At 40.5% G+C, this 16429-nt stretch overlaps 1 protein-coding gene and 1 non-coding gene across 2 annotated transcripts in view; both read right to left on the reverse strand.

Moving 5' to 3' along the window:
• PITPNC1 (phosphatidylinositol transfer protein cytoplasmic 1) overlaps window positions 1-16429 on the reverse strand; it is a 226899-nt gene that overhangs the window by 61668 nt on the left and 148802 nt on the right. The gene's annotated exons all lie outside the window — the stretch shown is intronic.
• LOC138392738 (U6 spliceosomal RNA) lies at window positions 10385-10486 on the reverse strand. Its single transcript, XR_011235017.1, has one exon. It is a non-coding gene; the product is annotated as a U6 spliceosomal RNA (small nuclear RNA).

The following is a 16429-nucleotide window of genomic DNA, read 5'->3' on the forward strand; positions in this document are numbered from 1 at the left end:
CAGACTTGTGCTTTCTGGCCACACGGCCTTATTGATCATGGTCACCTTATCCCTGCTCCTGGGTCCACTGGGCCCTGCAGACCATGCTCAGGATTCTACTTTACCCTAACCACATCTCTGTGATTTCAGTGTCCACGTGGACAGCTCAACGATGCTGCAGGCACAGCCTCCTGGTTCCTTTTCCTTTCCATCCCCTTCAGTGGCCTTCCCCTCCATTCCACTTTAGCCAACCACTTCCCCCTGAACTCCACCATGGTCTTGAATCTCCTGGAATTATTCTGTTTCTGAAATCTGAAAACTCTAGCTACTTTTTCCCCAACCTCAACCTGAATTCCCCTCCTCTCCCTCCCAGGACACCTTCTCCTTGACTTCATTGAACTCTCCAGCCCCTGAGAGTCTCTGCTGGACTCCAAGGCTCGTTTTGACCTTCGCTGACTCAGTTTTTCCATACTCTGCTGATCCTACCCTGAAAACAAATCCTGAATCAATTCAACCATTTCCTGTGCTTCTCCACGCAGGCTGCAAAGCACAGCTGGGAAAATGACACAATTATTCAGGCTGGTGGCACTACTCATTCAAATTTTCCCAAATCACCCTGCTGCCAAGACTTTCAAGCAATCCTTTTAACTCTTCTCATGCATTTCCCACAAAGGTTATCTTTGACCTCAATTGCCCTCCTTAAACTCTCTGTCCTCACTGCTTCCTCTTCAGTAAATGACCTTTCTTCCCACATTATTGGAAACTGGAGGCCATGCAGTGACTTTCTGTCACTTCTTCCCCTCCTTACCAGCCCTGTCCTCTGGCCTTGCCTCCTCCTGGGAGGTTCCTGAAGACCATTCACTCTCTGGCTTCCAGGAGCAGGAGCAGCCTCTTGCTCTTGTAACTCCAAAGTCTCCTTCCTCTGAAGGAGGAGGTTGGAGGCCTACTGACTCCTTCCACTCACTACTCCACAGTTAAGGTTAACGTACAATATTTATCAATTGACGGCACCACATTTGTTTCTTGTGTCTCTTGCCCTGGGTTTTAAAAATCTATCCTTTCATTGATTGCTTGCATCTGCTGTTGCTAATGAGAAGTCCACCCTCAGGATTATGTTTGTCCCTTTGTATCTGACCTGCCTTTCCTCTTGAGGAGCTTTGAAAGAAAATCTTTCATATGCTGCAGTTTCATTACAGTGTATTGAGGTATGGATTTATTTTTGTTAATCTCCTTAGGATTTAGAGAGGTATTAGAGGGTAGCCAGGCTGCTTGGGGTCAAATCCCACTACCCCAGCTGTGCGGCTATGTGACCTCTGGCAAGTTATACACATTTTCTCTTTTCCAGTTTACTCACATGTAAATGGCTCTTATCTCAGGGTTATTAGAGGATTAATGAGTTAATACACAGAAAGCACACAGAATAGTGCTTGGAACACAAGTGCTAAATAAGTGTTAGCCATTATTGTTATTACTCTAAGTACACCGGGATCTAAGGACTTGTGTCTCTCTTCAGTTCTGGAAAATTCTCAGCATTTGTTTCAAATATTGCCTTTTTGCTATTTCCTCCATTGTATTTTTTCGCTCCTATGAAGCCATATGGCAACTCTCATTCTTTCTACCTCATTTAACTATTTATTTTTTAAAACTTCTTTATATTTCTGTGCCATGAAAATGGGTTGTACTCCTCAATACTATCTTCCAATTCACTAATTATCTCTTTAGTTGTGTCTAGCCTACAGTTTATCTTATCTATTGAGTCTTTCATTTCAATGACTCAGTCCCCAAATTTTGAACTGGTTCTTATTAAAATTCTCAGTTCTTGTTTGTTTATTGTTTCCTAACTCCTGGACACTATTTCTTTATTTTCCCCTTTGAGCAGCCCAAACTTATCATTTTAATCAGAAGCATCTACAAAATTATTTTCTTTTGCAGTAAACACTTATTTTGACTGCTGATCATATTGGTTGTCTTTATTAACATTAGATTTGTGGGGTCATTTTGAGTGGGATATTTCATATTGTTGCTGCTGCTGTTTTCTTTCTCCACCTCTACTCTCCCACTACCGGTACCATTAGTTAGGTTTTACAGTTGTCTTCCAAGAGCAAAATCATTACTTTAAACCATGGCCCAGGCAGTAGTCATAGGGGATTCTTTCAGCCTCCTTTCACCAGTGGAAAAAGAGCCCCAACCAAAGTTCTTTCTTCAAATAGTGAGCCTGGCTCTGGTCCCTCATTTTGCGTGGAGCACTTTTAGTCCCATTGCCTTTTAAGACCCACATCAACACCTGCTACTGCTGCCCCCAGACTCACAGGCTAGCCACTCTATGGTCCCCTATCCTCCTGAGTTTCTGATCCATGAGTCCAGCTATATCAATTTGGGTTTCTCTTTTCGTATTTTATCTGTCATTGTTATGTGTTTGGAACAGAGGAGTTGCATCAGAATGTGAGCTTGTTTTCCACCAAGATGGGAAATCCTGCAACTCAACTCAACTCTGAGTCCCCTTCTGATCCAATTCTTGTCCTGCCTTTCACAGCTAAGCATCAAAGTTCACTGCAAGCTGGCTTCTGCCTCCATTTCGCTTGTTTTCATGAAGGTCAGCAATGACCATTTTATTGCTCAATCCCACAGGACCTTTTAAATTCTATGTTCATTGCAGGGTGCAGTGGTTTACACTGTAATCCTAGCACTTTGAAAGGCCAACGTGGGAGGAAGTAAGAGGATCGCTTGAGGCCAGGAGTTCGAGACCAGCCTGGGCAACATAGTGAAACCCTGGCTCTACAAAAAATAGAAACATCAGCTGGGTGTGGTGGCACATGCCTGTAGTCCCAGCTACTTAGGAGGCTGAGGCAGGAGGATTGCTTGAGCCCAGGAGTTGGAGGCTACAATGAGCTATGATGGTGTCATGGCACTCTAGCCGGGGCAACAGTCCCTATGTCTAAGGAAAAAAAAATTCTGTGTTCATTGAACTCTTCACTGTCATCATTGATGACAATTTCTTCCTTGGTATTCTTACTTTCCTGGGCCTTTGTGACTACACCCCCCCATCCCCCCAAGCATCCAAATTCTCCTCTTACCTCTCAGAGCTTTGCTTTTCATCCATCTTTATGAGATACTCTTCCATTTCCCTCCCATTAAAATGTCAATATTCCCATAGGTTTAATCCTTGCCCTGCTTTTCTCTTTACCCTCCATGTATCCTTTGGGTAATATCCCCCATTCTTGTAGCTTCAAAACTATTACTTTATGACTTCCAAATCTGTATCTCTAGGTCTCAGCTTTGGATTTTTATACCCAATTTCCTACTGGTTATTTTCACTAAATTTTTTGTGAGCATTTCAAACTCAACAGGGCAAAAATTGAACTCATCAAGTCCTCCCATCTTAGTCCATTTGGGCTGCTATAACTCAGTTTATAACAAAATGCTATAAACTGGGTAGCTTATGAACAAGAGAAATGTACTTTTCACAGTTCTGGATGCTGAGAAGTCCAAGGTCAAGGCAGATTTGGCATCCGGTGGGGGCCCACATCCTGGATCATAGATGGCACCTTCTTGCTGTGTCCTCACATGGTAGAAGAGGAAAGGGGTCTCTCTGGGGTCCTTAAGACCTAAGCACCTCCCAAAGGCCCCGACTCCTAATACCATCACCTTTGGGGATTAGTATTTCAACACAGGAATTTGGGGGGGGGGAGCACAAACATTCAGACTATAGCATCTCCTAAACCACTTAAAAAAAATTCCTTGTCTTAGTTGGTGGTACTACCACCTATTCATGACAAAAACTGAATCATCCCAGACCCCTGAGCCAATTGCTCCATCCCAACTAGGCATCAATGTCTCTCTTTCTTCCTAATTCATACTTTCCTCTCTATTTCTACTATCACTGTTTTAAATCTCAGGCTGCCTTGTCTCTCATCTGATATACTGCAAATGCTGCCTATGTTCTCAACTAGCCTCTCCCTGCAGTCATACTCCTGCCTGTCTTTCCATTTCCATCCTCTCTCCTGTGTTCCATACAGAACCTTCCACATCAGCCTGCAGTGGCAGGACCTGCTTCCCTTTCAGCCCAACAGCTCCTGGTGCTGAAGAGATGCTTAAATGTTTCTCGTACAATGAATTCATGCACCATTGAGATAATCCTATCTTTTTAATACAAAACAAAGGTCTTAGATTTCCACTGGGAAGTTAAGACAATGGATTGAGGAAGATAATTGATATTTACTAAACATCTATGATCTGTCAGGAATGATGACAAGTGGCAAAGTGGCTTATATCAGTTATTTGGCTCAGAATGTTCTTTTTCATTTAAGAAACTGACTCAAGGGAGTAAAGAAAATTGAAGGGGAAGAGTTTTTAAACCATAAGAATTGACTAGGCCTCTAGGGAATAAAGACCACCCAAGGGAGTAGTTTTCAAACCAGAAGACATTACCTTCTTGTCAGTTCAGAATAATAGTTGGGAACAACATGAGGAAATTTAGGTCTGTTGAAAACAGGTCTGATTTCCCCAACTCTCCAGGCAGATGTTGAATGCCCTTGAGACACTGTAGAACTCTTCAAGTCCATTACCCTAAATTTGCAGCAGGAGAAACCTGTTACAGTCTCTGAAAGTTTTGCCTAGTAAAATCCCTTCTTAACTTTGTTCAATGTAACTAAGCACCTGTTATCTGTAGGAGCACTTGTTTGGTATAAGATAAAGCATACAGAGTTGGAAAGTCCTTTACATTGGATATTCCTATTTGTACAAGTGAGTGATACGAACTCTTAGCTGAAGCAGAAAATTTTCCCTTGAGTACCACATGACTACCTTTTTTTTTTTTTTTTAAGCAATACTGTTTTCTATTTCAAACTGTTACAAAAAGCCCCCACAAAGCCATACCATGTGTGCAACTGGCGTATCTGGTTTAACATAATCTATTCCAAGAGACTCAGATGGTTCTCAGCAAATTCAGCTGGGTGCTAAAAACAAGGCTTCAACCATAGATCAAAATAGGCTGGGTGCGGTAATCCTAGCACTCCTGTAATCCTAGCACTCTGGGAGGGTGAGGCAGGAGGATCACTTGAGGTCAGGAGTTCGAGACCAGTCTGAGCAAGAGCAAGACCCCGTCTCTACTAAAAATAAAAAAAATTAGCCGGGCATGGTGGTGCACACTCCTGTAGTCCCATCTACTTGGGAGGCTGAGGCAGGAGGATCGCTTGAGCCCTCCTTAGGAGTTTGAGGTTGCAGTGAGCTATGATGACACCACTGCACTCTAACCCAGGCGACAGAGCCAGACTCTGTCTCAAGAAAGAGGAAAAAAAAATTAAGTTACTAGAAAAATCAATCTTTCCAGTGTCCTTCATTCCTGAGGATCTTCCTTAATAAGTTTCATATTTCATTTCAATATTTCACTCTAGTTTTGACATGCCAACCAAGATGATGTTGAGTTAATAACAAACCCAACCTCATGACAGATTTCTGAACCTTGGTATGAGTGATCATAAGACATTTCAGCACCTAATGGTCAATTCGGTTTCACCCCTGAGTGTCTATTCCATGATGGCATTTAGCTGATGCTTTTCAACATCTATTTATTAGTCATCTGATTGGCATAGCTAGAGATAATTAAAATTACTCCAGATAATGGTCTGCATATTCCAAAGGTATTTACGACCATCTCTTTAAAGGGCTGGGAACAAGATGAAACATTTTCAGATGCAGCTCCATTAAGTTTATATCTAACAAGTTTACGTACCAAATGGCTGTAAAATCTGATGGAATATAAATAGACCTTCAATAGGTATTAGTGGGGAAATGCGAGCTAAATATGATTGAACAGCTTAATATCATTCAGACAGAATTGCTATCAGTCTCCGAAGATCAAGTACAGAATTTGGTGGGCCACAGCTGACACTGCATGGTTAAAAGGCAGAGCCTGAGTACAAATAGGGAGCAGATGGAAGCCACGCTCTCAGTGCATCAAAAGGCAAAAATTGCTTTGAAACCATGTCCATTGGAAATCATTAACTTCTTTTCCATAATCTCAGTTCCTATCATCCTCTTGCCCCACATTTTTTAAAAAGACTAAAATACTAGCTGAGACTTTGTCCTTGAAGGTATTTATCAGAGAGGTGGCACCTAGGGATTTTTATGAGAAATCCATTCTACAAAGATGATGGCTCTGAACCCACGAGTGGAAGAAGATTCAACTGTTCCCTTTCCAGAGTGCTACCAAGTCATTTGAATTACTAGGAAGTCAGTCAGTGTCCTGGAAAACGTTAACAAACCACCTTCCAGGCCTGAAGGACTGAAGAGCTTATTATTCAATGACTTGACTTTGGCAGAATCCAGTTCAATGTTCGCATTTTATATGCAAATACCATTCAGTGTTTAAATCCACTCACGACGGGCATCTCAATGTTCTACGCAGGAAGAGGTGTCATGGTGAAGTAATTTATTGAATCTAAGATGCCACCAATTATACCACCAAAAAGAAAAAATGCTGCTACTTATAAGATGCCATCAACTCTAACATGAAATCATTTTTAGGGTTGTTAAAACATGAACAACAATGGCCATGTTAAAACATGTTGAATGTCTATTATGTGTACCAAGCACTGTTCTGAGCATTTTTCATGATTAACACCCAAGGAGGAGGAACTACCATGTTACCCATCTGACAGGGGCATAGGAAGGTGAAAAAACATGCCTTAACTAGCTGCTAAGGGGTTGACCTGGGAATCAAACCCAACTGGTCTGACTCTAGCACCTGTAGCCTTCATTGCTTCAGCATCTGCCTCCATCTTGTTAATTACTCACTTGGAACAAGAGGACAGGTGGCTCTCACCTCTCGAAACACAGATGTGCCAAGCAGGATCCCCTACAGGTGATTGCAACCCAAGGAAGGATTGTCTCTGAAATCAGAACTCTCACTTCCAGGCAGGAGGCCATGAGGCAGAGGGCCAGGAGGCTTGGGCCAGTGACCCCTCCCTTCTCCACCTTGGAGAAGTGAACTCAAACCCCCCCTAGGGACATGTGACTTACCAACTCATGTCTAAGGATGACCCTGGATGGTGAAAAAGGAGTAGGGAATGCAGATGTAGGAAATGTAAGAATTTAGCACCTTCCCTCCAAAAGAACTCCTCAAATTACAGTAATTTCTCCACTGTGGATCTCCAAGAGTCTAACTCTGAAGTGGTTCCCATGAAGCATAACTGAAGTTAAAGAGAAGAAAAAAACCACCATCCATGGAGCATTAGACATGCATCATCTCACCGAATCCTCCCAATAATCCTCTGAAGCAGCATTGTTTTTCCCTTTTCACAGTTGGGGAAGTTCGGGACAATGAAGTCCCATTATCACTTGGCTACAGACCCCTGCTTTGGACCCCATCTGGTCCAAGGCTGGTGATTTCTTGGAGTCTAGTACATCATCCTACTAAATTGGCCTGGCCAGCTGTTAGCTTTTGGCAGACTCCTAAAGTGTCCTCAACTCAAATGCTTCCAGACCCAAAGATTGTTGGCCATCATCTGTCCTGAGCAAGTACATCCACCAAGAGACCAAAAACTGGGCTCAATAAACACAAACATGAAGCTCTAGGTAAATAAACAAGAAAGCTGTGCCTTGTTTTTTTTAAGTGAAGTGTACTATATTCCCACAGTAATTATGAGAGGTGGAAAAAAAAAGCCTAACATTTGGTAAACAAATGCAAAGCCAGTGACTGAAGCTGACAATAGATCACAAAATATCAGGCCTGAGTCTCATGGAACAGAAAACTTGGATGAATATTTTCTTTTTCAAAACTTAAAAGACTGTCATCCAGAAAAATACCAAGGATCATATAAAAAGCGTCATTATCTGCCGTTCAAAATGAACATATGTAAACATTTTGCCATATTTGATTCTGATTCTGCCTCTACTTAAAAAAAAAAGTCAGAAAGTTTCACACTTGAAGTTGAAATCCATCCCTCTTCTGTGCCTGGCTGACAGCTATCATAAATTTGTTGTGAACTTGGTCCATGTTTTAACAAAAACTTTATATTTTATATAATATGTAAATGTATCCATAAACAATATATTCTTAAATGATTTTAGTGGTTTCCACACTTAGGTTTGTAAACTCCTTCTGGAGTCTAGTTTTGAATATGAAGTGAGGTAGGAATCTATTATTTTATTTCTCCATGTGAAATGTCAGTTGACCCAATGTCATTTACTGAGAAATTTATCTTTCTTCCCCATTGACTGGCATCACCTTGCACCAAACTCACATTATCAGCTTAGGGCCATTTCTATCTTTATGTCAATACTATACTCTTTTATATGGTGTTGTTATCGAATATGATGACTCTCCCCTTCTTGTTCTTTTTTTAAAATTTGACCTATTTTTGAACTTTTTATTCTCCCATTTGATTTTATAATCAATTTATGACAATCCTGTTAAGATTTTGACTGGAATTACATTTAATATGGAGATTAATTTAGGAAGTCATTTACTTTTTTATAGTCTTCCCATCCATGAACATGGAGTATTTATCATTTATTCAGGCCTCTGTTATGTCCATTCTTTATAATAATTTTGTCTAGAAAAGTTAGATTTGTTCTTAGGTACCTTAAAGTTGTGTTGGTATTGACGATGAACTTAATATTTTCTAACTGATTATTACTGATCTATGAAATACTATTGATATTTATATGTTGATCTAATACCCAGAAACTTTGCTGAAGTCAAAGCATTTTAACTATTGAATATTTTATCTATTTCAGAGAATTTATAAATTCTTTTAGGTTTTTAATTTATACATACCATCTGCAAATTATAAAAATGTTTTATCTTTGGTAACATTCCTTAAACAATTCTTTCCTGTTTCAATTTTAATTATATTTTAAAAAAATCATTACAATTTTAAATCTTGATATAATTTCAAACATATCAAAAAATTGCAAGAATAGTCAAAAAAATTCCTGAGCACCCTTTACCCTGATTCTCTAGCTGTTAACATTTGCTCTTTTGCTTTCTCATTTGCATTTAAGAGTACATTGCTGGCCAGTTGCAGTGGCCCACATCTGTAATGCTAGCACTTTGGGAAGCTGAGGCAGGAGGATCACCTGAGCCCAGGAGTTTGAGACAGCCTGGGCAACAAAATAAAAAAAAAATAAATTAATTTTTTAAAAAATGCATTGCAGATGTCTTGTCCCTTGGTCCCTAAATATTTCAGGGTGAATTTCCTAAGAACAAGGACATTCTCTCATATAACTATAGTACAATTATCAAAATCAGGAAATTTAACACAGATAAAATGCTATTATCTAATCTGCACTCCATATTCAAATTTTGCCAGTTACTCAGTAATATCCTTTGGGCTATTTTTCTCCAGTTCAGGTTCCAGTCCAGGATCACATATTGCATTTAGTTGACTTGTCTCTTTAGTCTTCTTTAATCTAAAACAATTCCTCAGCCTTTCTTTGTTTTTCATGACCTCGACAATTTAGAGAGTACAGGCCAGTTGTTTTATAGAATCCCATCAGTTTGAGTTTGTGTGAAGTTTCCTTACAATTAGATTTAGGTTATGTAATTTTTGGCAGGAATACCACAGAGGTCAGGGCGTGTCCTTTTAAGTACATCATATCATTCCTGACACTGGTTTGCTCCAGTGTTGATAATGTTACAGACATTTGGTTAAGGTGGTATACACCAGGTTTTTCTATTATAAAATTATTTATATTTCCCTGTCCATTAATAAGTAATTTTCAGAGAAATACTGAGTCCATGTAAATAACCTGTCCATCATCAAACTTTTCATGCATTGGTTTCAGCATTCAATGACGTTTACTGCTTAAATCAATTACCATTATGATGGTTGCAAAGGGTGATTTTCTTCTAGTAATACATTTCCCATTATTCCTTCTACATTTGCTCAAACTTACATTGCATAGAAAATAATTTCAGTATTATTAGCCCATACTATGGTAAGAACAAACTTATGATTTAGAATTCAATGTTTGTTTATATTTCTTATTGTCTTTAGACAGAGGGTATACAGTCAAAGTACCGTGTAATTGAGAATTACTTGGGGTAGGTCTTTTTTCTTCCTTTTCAGTGTGTTTATTTTATTCATTTAAAATACAGTTAGGTTCATTTATTTCTGTTTATATTCCATTTTAGTATCTCCCATCTCTCACCCCCACCTAATCCCTGTTAATTTGGTTTTATTATTTTTCAGTGGGGAAAACATTAACATGATTTCAAAAGTAGAACTATTCACAAAGGTACACTCCCAGAAGTAATGTCTCTCTCTCCAACTCTCCACCCTGCCCCTACGCATCCCCTGTAGTACCCAATCTCATTAGTTTCCGGTTTGTCCTTTCTATATTTTCACAAAACAAGCAGATAGATGTGTACTTTCTTCTTTCCTTTCTTTCACAAAGGAGGAAAATCACAGAAAACTTTACAAATTTGTGTGCCATCATCACACAGGGATCTGCTTATGGTCTCTTTATCATTGCCATTTTAGATTATATGCTGCCAAAGCAGGTATTCTTTTTCTTTTCTTATTGTATTGTCTAGTTTCTCTCTAACATGTTGGATAGTAGAGGTATAGCGAGCATCCTTGTCTTATTCCTGACTTGGTTTGAGGTTTAGTGTTTCAACACAAACTTTTATGAGCATCTCCCACATGCCAGGTGTTCTGGATATAACTTTAAATAAGAAAGACTGGTGTCTACCCTCAAAGACCTTTAAACTAGTTGGAGAGACAGTGCAATGAGCAATTATATTACAGCATGATAAGCACTGTGGTTCAGGGGGCAGACACAAATAGGGTGGTGTAGAAACACGCAGGTGAGTACACAGCCTGAGTGCTAACTCTTCGGAGATTGTACATGAGAAGTCTGAATCATCTCCATCTGCCTTTTCAAAATTTCAGGACACAACCCAGAGTGTGAAATTACTCAGGGAGAATCTAGGGTTTCTGTAATTCAAAACCCCTTCTCTTCTTAAATACATTTTGGGCAAATAGAATCAATGTTGACACTGGTGACAGTTATGACTAGGCTAACTTTTTTTCTGTTTCATTAAATAAATCAAAACGTCACTGAAAAAAGAGAGAAGACAGAAAACTTCTGCTTCTTGTCTACCAACATGAAAAATGAAAGATCCATTGTGTGACCTTGAGTAAGTTATACGACATCTCATTGTAACATGTAAATAGTTCTTCAATTTTTATAAGACTTTTTCTTAGGACTTTTTTAAGGAAAAATGTATTAATAAAAAATTGTTTTAGCTGAAACATATGCGAGTAAGAGTATGTTACATGATACTTCATTCCTAAGTATGTCAACATGTATTTCCTAAGAACAAGGACATTATCCTACATATCCACAATGTAATGATCACACAGAAGAAATTTAATATTGATTCAATACTACACCATGCTATTATCCTATATATGGTCTATATTCACATTTCCCCCAATTGTTCCTAAAATAATCTTTTCTTGCTCCCTACATCCCCTCTCCCAAGTTAGGATCTTCTAATCAAGGAGCAGGCATTATATTTGGTTGTCAAATTCCTTCACTGTTCTTTAATCAAGGACAGTCCCCCAGTTTTGTGTTTGCTTTTGGTGGTTGGTCTTTAGCTATATGTTTATTCTTGAAGCATTTTGGCCAGGTGTTTCTTGGGGTGTCCCTCAACTTGGACTCGTCTGTTTCCACATGATTGAATCCCGGTTAAACACTGTGGCAAGGGAATCCCTAGCTGATGATGCTGCATCCTTCTTGTGCCACAGTGGGAGGCGTATTACGTCAGTGCATCTCATTATTAGTGATGCAATGTTTGCTTATTTGATTGTATCCACTAGATTTCTCCATGTTTGTAATTGATACATAATCTCTGCAGCAACACACTGAAACAGTGTGAATATCCTGCTCCCCAGTACTTGTTTCACTCCATGGCTTTTGTACCCACTGATGACTCCTTTGAGTCAATTACTACTGCAGTGGTTGCAAACTGGTCATACAGATCTTGATACTTGGTACTGCTTTTCTAGCTCCAAATTCCAGTTTCCCAACCATGATTCAGCACTGTCTTTGCTTATATTGCTTTTGACCAGTTTAGTTAACTGTCTTCCTAACCCTTGGTACTAACACATCAGCACAGGCAGGTCTTTTTGAATTTTTCCCAGCACCAGTGAACCAGGTCTAGACAGGAAGCAGACATTACTTTAAGCTGTCTCTATTAATAATAATGACTACTAGCAGCAGGTTCTGGCTTCTCTGAATGCAGAGGTAAACTGCATTGTGACTATACCTCTGAGACTCATAAGGCTAGCCCCCATGCCGGACAGAAATTCCTTTTGCTCATGTGTTTTTAAAATCCAGCTCTCAGATCACAAATTGTACCACAAATAGCAATGGACACATCTTAAGGAATCAAACATGATCTGTTTTCTATTGTCCTCAAAATGGTACCATTAGACACAGATCGAGCAAGGACATTGACTTTCCACTTCACAGGCCAAAGTGGATAATCCTCCTTCCAAACTGCAAATGGGGGTGTTTTGTGCAGCCTTCTTTTGAACAGGTACTGACTTATTAGAGAAAATTACAGATTTTGTAGGTGGCTTGTTATAATAATCTAAGGTTAAAAACAGAACCATAGAAGTTGAAGACATCAGAGATCATTTCTAAAAATAAAGCAAAGGCTTTTTTTCTTTCTGTAATCCTCAATTAGAAGCCATTTAAGGAAAAGATAATCAGCTCTAGAGACCTGTAAATATGGATTCTACAGTTCTCACTGTCAGTCCTGCTTTCCAATTTAATTTTAGTACATTTTGAAATGTGTTAATAAATTATTTTACCCTGCATCCATCCATGTTGTCCTCTTGATGTTACAAATACAAATAAAGTAGTCCCCCCCCCTTATCTGTGGAGGGCATGTTCCAGAAACCCCAGTGGATGCCTGAAACCTCAGATAGCACCGGACCCTATATATGCTATGTTTTTTCTATCTGATCACTGGGACTGCTACTAAGTGACTAATGGGCACATAGTATATACAGTGTGGATACACTGGACAATGGGATGATTCATGTCCTAGGAGACATGGGGTGGGACAGTGAGAGATTTCATCATGCTACTCAGAAGAGCATGTAATTTAAAACTTATGGATTGTTTATTTCTGGAATTTTCCATTTAATATTTTTGACCTGCAGTTGACCACTGGTAACTGAAACCGCAGAAAGCAAAACCACAGATAAGGGGACACTGCTGTATTAATTATGAAACAAACTTTGTGATGACCTTTGTAATAGCAAATTCTCAATAAATATAGCTCTCCTTAAATGATGGAATTCCTTCTTTGTCAGCTGGTAACTTCCAGGGAAAGCTACTGGTGGTCAGGAAGAGAACTTCTCTAACATCTCTCCGAGGCAATGCAAGTTGAGCCCAGTCAAAGCGTTGAGACGTTTACGCAATTCATCCAAAGGCGGTACCCAGGGGAAGGAGCCAGATTTCTCTGGTCAACCTTTGTAGTTAACCAAATGAGATTTCCTAAAACCAAGTACAACTCAGTGATTAAAAATGACTCTTAACCAAAGAGTAAAGATAATAATAACTTGAAAGCCATGGAGAGGTCCTTCTCAGGACCTGGGGGCTCTCCATCCTGGACCACCTGGAACCTTCTCTTTTCTGTCACTCTTCTCCCTAGATAATCTCATCCATTGTCATCTCTGAATTATGACCCACACCTCTCTCTGAACTCCAGGTTTGCATATGCAACTCCTTACTTGCCATTTCTACTGGGAAGGCTCATTGGTACCTCAAACAGATCATGTCTACAACGGTGCTCTTGAATTTCTCCTCAGAACCCGCTTCTCCTCCACTGGGGAGGGCCAACAGCTAAAGCTGGAAAGCCCGGGGTCACCCTTGTTTTGCCCCCATCTCATGCCCCACATCAACAGAAAGTCAGTCTGTTTCCAAAGAAGATCCATTCCTCCCCTCTTTGGCCATCTTTCTAGCCCAGCACTCGTCTTGTCTGCGTCACTGTCATGGCTGCCTGCTCCCATTCTTGCGTCCTTCAACTCACTCTCCAGGGAACAGCCAGAGTAAACATTTAAAGACACAAACCACCCAAGGTAATGGGGTGTCCTAATCTGGATTCTGGAACAGAGGAAAAAGGACATTCGTGGGAAAACCGGTGAAAGCTGAATAAAGCCTGCAGTTTTGACAAACGTATCCTGGTTAGGTAGGATGTTAACATGAGGGAAAGCTGGGTAGAGGGTATATGGGGACTCTCTGCACTGTCTTTGCAATGTTAGCGTAAATTTAAGATTATTCCAAAATAAAAAGTTTATCGAAAGACTCCATAAACAACGTCATGTTACTCCTTTGTTTTAAAATCCTTGAATAAGTTTCCACAGCACTAAAATCCAGACTTTTTTCTGAAGCCCCACAGGTCTTAACGTGGTCTAGCTCCCTTGGCTTTTTCAATCTCATTTCCTACCTGTCTACTTCCTCTTGCTTCCAATACTCCGGCTGGTGGTTTTCTAACAGTTCCGGAATATGTTAGGTTTTGCCTTCTGTATGAGTTTGCTGGGCCTGCCATGGCAAAATACTACACATGGGGTGACATAAACAACAGAATGTGATTGTCTCCCAGCTCTAGAGGCTGGAAGTCCACATCGAGGTGTGGGCAGGGCTGGTTTCTTCTGAGGCTTCTCTCTGTGGCGTGCACATGGCTCCTCACTGTGTCTTCACGTGTCTTCACGTGGCACACCCTGATGGTCTCTTCATACGTCCAAGTTTTCTCTTCTTATAAGGACACCAGTCAGATTGGATTAGAGCCCACCCTAATGGCCTCATTTTAACATAATGACCTCTTTAAAGGCCCTATCTCCAAACACAGTCACATTCTGAAGGCTTCAACATATGAATTTGGTCGGGAAGGGACACATCTCTACCCATAACAAGCCTCTTGCCTGGAAAGTCCTACAGATGCCGCTCTTTCCCATGTTCAAGTCTCACATGGACCTACCATCTCTTCCAAGAGGCCTTTCCTGACCACACAGCTGCAGGCTGAGTGCCTCCATCCTGGTACTGCCTTCTCGGCACTTCCACTGTCATTGTTCTGTTTGTTGACTTATTACCGGCCTCCCCTCTTTCTGTGAGTACTGAAGGACTGAGCTGTCTCCCTCATTGCTGTATCTTCAATGCCTCTCATAATGCCTGGCACATAGTAGGTCCTCAAAACTCGCTGAACAGCTTTATTGGTTTACTGACAATTTGGACAAAGTCAGAGTCTCATTAGGAAATCATCCTTAACACAGTCAGTCCCAAGGTATGACCATCACCATCACAATATTCTAATGTTTTCATTGCACATTACAGTTTAGGAAATGCTTCCATGTACAACAATCTCTATGAATCCTCCATACTCTGATGGAAGCATTATTTATTCTATTTTATTAAATTAAAAAAACCAACATTCTGATTGGTTAGGGGAATTGTTTAAGATCATAGAGCTTAAACTTCAATACTGAACTTTTTGTTTCACAGAGAACAACTCTGTGTTCTCTCATTACCGCGCAGATGAACTAGAAACTAAATACATTCCGAATACTTCTTTTAGGCAACTTCCAAGGAGAGCTCTGTGAGAGACAGAGCTTCATGTTTCCAGGAACTACACTGGACATTCTTTACATCTTATCAGAGGAGTTTCTTTGCCAAGGAATAACGTCCTTGGTGATATGTGGCTAATGAGAACACACATGGTACCCTGAGGCCCTTTTATTGTGTGGGTGGGTGCGGGCCGGGTGGTGGTTATAAACATGCCTTTTATAAACTGTTCTAGTTCCAGGAGTATGAAGAAGTGAAGACATTTGGAGAACCCGTTTTCCTAAGTGTTTATAGTTTTAAATAGCACTTAGTAATCCTTAAATCCATAGTTCTCAGCCTTGTCACCCCTTAGATTCACCTTGGGGAGCTTTAGAAATCCCAGTGCTTGAACCCCACTTCAGACAAATGAAATCTAATCATTGGGGGTGGGAGGTGGCGTTTAGTGATGGCTAAAGCTTCCCAGGTGAGTTTAATTATGCAGCCACGATTGAGAACCCCTGGTCTAGATCCTCTCGTGGGGTGGGGGTGGCATATCCCATGTCCCCTAAAGGAACACATCAGGTTCAGCCTGAGGGATGACTCTCTAAAACCATGCACACCCTTACCTGGAGAGTTCAGCATTCTGGAAGGGAGCGTTATGTCCTTCACGTGTTGCTTGGATTAGATCAGTCTGCACCCAGGACCAATTAATCAAAATCCCAGGGGGTGGGGCCAGTGTTAAAACTTCTTAGGTGAACCCAATGTGCAGCCAAGGCTGAGAACCACTGCTTTAAAGGGTGCCTGCTTTGTTTGGAAGAGGAAGTAAAGTAGCGAGGCTGCCCCCATTAACCCCACGGCACACCAGTAACCTGGCAGCAGCCGTCAC

Source organism: Eulemur rufifrons, chromosome 9 (genome assembly GCF_041146395.1).
Source record: "Eulemur rufifrons isolate Redbay chromosome 9, OSU_ERuf_1, whole genome shotgun sequence".
Taxonomy (NCBI): Eukaryota; Metazoa; Chordata; class Mammalia; order Primates; family Lemuridae; genus Eulemur; species Eulemur rufifrons.